General features: G+C 39.9%; 1 long non-coding RNA gene across 1 annotated transcript; it reads right to left on the bottom strand.

The window, feature by feature from the left end:
* Positions 1-1,251: 1,251 nt before the first annotated feature.
* Positions 1,252-1,578, bottom strand: LOC109974871 (uncharacterized). The gene is made up of 3 exons (XR_002277043.1): positions 1,533-1,578; positions 1,382-1,436; positions 1,252-1,297 (listed from the first exon to the last, which is right to left on the bottom strand). It is a non-coding gene; the product is annotated as an uncharacterized LOC109974871 (long non-coding RNA).
* Positions 1,579-5,518: the final 3,940 nt, after the last annotated feature.

Raw genomic sequence — 5,518 nt, forward strand, 5'->3', positions numbered from 1 at the left:
TAATCAGAGAACCTCTCTTTGAAACTCTTAATATAATTGAATAAAAATAGAAAAACACATTACAAATTCACAGTCACAATCTTTACAAGCTGAATGATCAAGTTATTTTATTTTTATTTATTTACAGTATATAGCAGAAATCACAAATTAGTTTCAAGGGTTTTACAGTTTGTAAATTCTATAACTCTGTCCACATTATGAGAGTGCAACTAGCTCACTACATTAGGTTTCTATCCACTTACTGACAAAATCTATCCCAAAGAATTTCTTAATTCCACACATCAATGACAAAAAGCAAGGTGGACACAAAGCTTTCACTGGACTTTCTGCAGGATTGTAACAACGTTAAAACATTCCACCTCGGTAATTTTACTGCCTTGGATATTATAACCAGAGAGTTGATCAGCTCTTGAAAATGGAAATGAAACCTGCGGTTCCTTCCTGGGTGGTCATCCTCACAGGTAAATGGAATCAGTCAGAGAGATGAAAATGACTAAGTACACAGGAAACATGTTCTTGTGAAAGTGAGATCAGCATTATTTCTGTGTGCTCTTACAGGATGATGGATGGCAAGAAGGTAAGGCACATTATAAGACACTTTCTCTAGGCTGTATAACAATTTCTTGTCAAGGTATGCATCTCAAATTAAATCAGCAGCTCCAACTTAAGGTGCTTTCTACCTGAAATTAGCCCGAGTCATTATGAACAATAGTATTCCTACTATAACGGCATAAATTCCCTGTCAGCATTCTCTCATGATATGCTGAACAGATGTAAGTGCAGAATGTAAAAAGGGAACATCTGTAACTGCACCTTTGGAGGAAAATCCCACTTCTACGTGTGAGACTTCAGAGGAACTACACCCTCTCCATGTAGAGCAAAATGAAACTGCTTGACTTTTCATGAACATACTTCCTCATAAGTGCACCTATGTATTCAGAGACAATTGCATAACAATTGTTGACAGCATAGCAGATACATAAACATCAGCTTTTTGATGCTTACATACAGACGGTTTGATTTCACCCTGGTCAGAATTTATAGAGATGGAACAAGCTGTCTGTGCAGAAAGAGTTGAAGTAAATACTTATTTTGCTGTCTTTAACCAGTTTGACTGGAACAAAAAAGTAGTGCATTGTCCCATTGTTTTTCGTTTCAAGGGTTCTGCTGGTTTGATTCAACATGAGCTTCAGGATTACATCATCATTGCTACTAGACAGTTTCACCCATCCGTAGATTAAGTAGTCTCCAGGTGTATCCACGGTGAAGATGTCATATCTCCCCTTTTCATCACTCTCTATGATGGAAACAGAAAAGCTGTTCATCATCACATTGAGATATTAATATCTGAATAGGACAGTTGAAAGCAAGTGAGGCTTACCTTTTAGTTTATGGGCTTTGTTGACTTGTGCTATGTCACTCAGTGATGGAGCATCCTGTAGAAATGGACAAGCATGCACACATGAAGAAATGAAAACAGTGATGGTAATTGCTTACAAAACTTTATGTCAATACAATGAGGAGTTTCTTACCGGGTCACATGATGATTTGAACATTAAATGATGAAAGATGAAGCCCATCAGAGCCACAGTGACCAATCCCATCACCACTGTCAGAACAATCATACACTTAAAGCATCCCCGGCAGCCTGTACGTGAACCTCTGGGTTGACGAATGACTTCCAGAATGTCCGTCTCTGTCCTGACCTCCACCAGCTTCTCCTCCTGTCCTGCTTGTTGTCTCTCCATCATTCAGAGTGTGATGCCAGTAGTGGAGGTTAACTCTTTACCTCTTAATATAGCCCACACCATCCCACACAGGAACAGAGAACGAAAATCCCAGTTAACTCCGCCCCTGTGCAATAGAAAGACAACTGAGAAGCAAGGGAATCCCTCTGTGCCCACGCAGACTCAGCTAGTTTAATAATTACACTGTTTTTTTTTTATTTTTATCACCCACTGTTTTATGCCAGAGATAATTTGAAACACATGTGATTTTTATCTTTATCTCGTGGAACTGGAATAGAAAATAAGTTATGTACAGAAGCTGCACTTGTGCTGGTGATATGTGAACTTCCCTTGGTGCTGCTGGGGTGTCAGCCAGTGTCCTGGTGCAGCATGTGAAGGACTTCAACTGCTCCACATTTTTGGGCAGGATGACAACTGATGGTTACTCAGTTATTTATTACTGTTCTTTGAATACCTACACTCACTCCCACACACAGAAAACCTGAATCTGCAAATGACCTGCCTGCTGCAGGCTACATGCACTCAACTGCATGTTGATTTTTTTTTTTTTCAAATCAGTATTCTATTATATCAAGTTGTGACCGAATATCTGATGCCACTAACACTGTCACTGAAACTGTCAATGCCGCTGTATTGTCATCTCTGGTGTGTGTTATGATTTGCAGCTTTTTCAGCCTTACTGCTCGTAGAAACGATCTGTAAAATGTAGTATACTGTACAACATTATAGCAGTTTTATCAATATGGCAGCACTAGTCAGGCTGAACCATGTCTTTTGTAATAAGACTTGCCTAGGACATGAAGCATGAACCATTTCACAGGCTCAGGACTTTTGGTGCAGGCTATTTACTCAGATGTGGGACAGCACTGAAAGTTTGGCTTGAACACAAATGCTGAAAATATGAAAGTGACATCCTCTCTCACTCAGTGCCTGTGTTTCAGTCTACCTGTTTATCTTGACCTGTGTAGAAGGAAATTCCTCCATGAGAGAAACTGCCTGCTGTTACATCACTGCTGTTATTGTCACGCCCACACTTACAGAGTGGTAGAGCTCTTGCCTCACTGTTTTGTTCTGTATCCGTCTTGGCAGCAGGCCCCACCGAACAAACACATAGGACAGATATAAACTACTTGCTGGTTGTTTACATTGTCCTGTTTTATGAATTTTTTTAATCTCGTGTGTGTGCGTTTATTGTCTTTAGAGCGAGAACTTGTAGCTAGTATCACACATTAGGTAAACTACTGTCCTCAAGTGACTGGAGAAACTACTAGGAGCTATTGTATCAAATCAAATCAAATGTATTTATATAGCACTTTAAAAACAACATCCAGTTGACCGAAGCACTTTACGTAGGCAGAATAAAATTCATTCATTCATTTTCTTCCGCTTATCTGGAACCGGGTCGCGGGGGCAGCAGTCTAAGCAAAGATGCCCAGACTTCCCTCTCTCCAGACACTTCCTCCAGCTCCTCCGGGGGAATGCAGAGGCGTTCCCTATCTCTAAGGGTGACCGAGCTCCTCACCCTATCTCTAAGGGTGACCGAGCTCCTCACCCTATCTCTAAGGGTGACCGAGCTCCTCACCCTATCTCTAAGGGTGCGCCCGGCACGATAAATAACTAAAATAAAATAAATAGGTTCAGTGCAAAAATAAAACACAATAACTCAGACACACACACGACACTACTGCTCTACAGTGCATTAAAAGCCAAGGCAAATAAATATGTTTTAAGCAAGGATTTAAAAGTTGTCAGGTAAGTAGCTGATCTAATATTAAAAGGTAAACTATTCCACCATTTAGGGGCTGCGACAGTAAAAGCACGGTCGCCCCAACGTTTATATTTGGCCAAAGGAACCTGGCAATGCATGTCTGTTAGTGTGCCAATATACTAATTGAGATAAGACAGTGCCAGACTATTAAGAGGAACACTTTGATCAGCTGTTTAACTATTGCAGTTTGGCCATACAACAAATGCACGTGACTAGAAACTCCATAGTCACACACTTGTTTGAATTAATGGCAGAGAGCGTTAGGAAACAAGGGAGATAATTACAGCTGCATATTTATGCACACTGTCCAGGTGTGCATTTAAATTTAAATCACTGGAGGAGCATACACTTACACCCTAAACTTGGTTGATATCTTGGTTGGATATCTTGGCTGGTTGTACACGTATGCTGGATATCTTAGGTCGCAATAGTTTGCTTTGGGGGACAAAGCTCTTAAATATTTTCTGAAGACAAGCCTTTATTGATCCTACTGCCCCGAGCACAGAAAGTAAAACTGTACTTTTTAATTATTTACCACAAATGGTAGGATGTTATCTCATCTGCTGGAAACAGGACAAGGGTTTTTGGTATGCAGCTGCCATCATGATGTGTTGGCCAATTGTTGGAGGTACTTATAGGGGAGAAAGTCACTAAGAGAGACTGCAGCACAATTATTTTCAAATTTCACAAAGAATATTAGTGCAGCACTGAGTCATTCTGAGATGATGTAAAGGTTTATGTTTTCTCACAGTGAGTCAGAACAATCACGCTTAGCCAGGTGTAAGGAACCATAAGGATATATATAGAGAGAGTGACATGCAGAAGTGTAACCAAAAGCTGCTGATGTTATAGATGTTCTGCTCTCAAAATAACAGACAGCAACAACTGTAAACATTTTATAGACTGGATTCTCTTTATTGTGGCACATCAAACAATGAAGCTTAGATAAAATTAATATTAATAAAAATCACAGTTGTGGTTAACAGCTCAACGACAGACATAGTTCAGATGTCAAACCAAAGATGTGCAGCCTTTCTGGTGTTCACTGTGCACTTTTAGCTTAGACACAACTACACAGTATGTTCTTCTTTCATCTTGCAGGCTACCCTTTATAGCTGAGGAATCATTATAGCTGAAACCACTCTTAACTTGAAACCACAGGGGAGTTCTAACTTCAGCCCGCAGGGATTTACCCTGAGTGCTAACTAAAGGTTCCATTTTGGCCATGTGGTCAGCGGGTTTCATAACCACAAAATCTGCAAGAAAACCTGGCATCGACCTCAGGTTTTAAAATAATCTCTGCACAGATTTGCACATTTCCACCTGCACTCTTTTTTTTTTACAAGACTCAGGCTGTGGGAGCAAAGTTACACCAAGCTCACATTTTTTCTTGTGTTCTTTCTTTTTCCTCATTCTTTTTGTCTCCTCCTGACTACAGTGAGCCTACAGCTGATATCAAGTTGTCTTTTTTTGTGGCACTGTCAGATGTGTACAGTATATGTTAGACATTATAGTTTGGAGTGTGGAGCAAACATCCTGTTTCTCTGTTGCTATTGTGTTTGGTCTCATGTCATCATGATTGTCCATAGGTTTTAGGCAACCACAAGTTACTGTATGCAATGCAAGTCTTTTACTTTGCTTTATTGGTTAATTGTGGCTTCTCAGCATAGAAACCCTAAGTGATTTGAAAACATCTACATAACTGCTGACATGAGAAACAAGTTCGATGCACTGAGAAGAACTATGCCAAACAAAAGCTGGTGTAATTAATCAGGCAGGAAGTTAGATCAGAGGACAAACTGTGACTTAAATGCTAACTTGGCCTGTCTAGTATAAGTCACAACATTTGCAGTTACACAAGCCCCTAAATGTTCTGTCTGCTATGATGCAAAATGAGCACACCGAGATCAGGTACAGCAATACATAAAACCGGAATTATATTCAGGTGTATTTCTTTGATGATGCAATATTGCTAAGGCAAAACCAAACAACTATCTGTCTG

This window comes from Monopterus albus, unplaced genomic scaffold (genome assembly GCF_001952655.1).
Source record: "Monopterus albus unplaced genomic scaffold, M_albus_1.0 scaffold352.1, whole genome shotgun sequence".
Classification (NCBI taxonomy): Eukaryota; Metazoa; Chordata; class Actinopteri; order Synbranchiformes; family Synbranchidae; genus Monopterus; species Monopterus albus.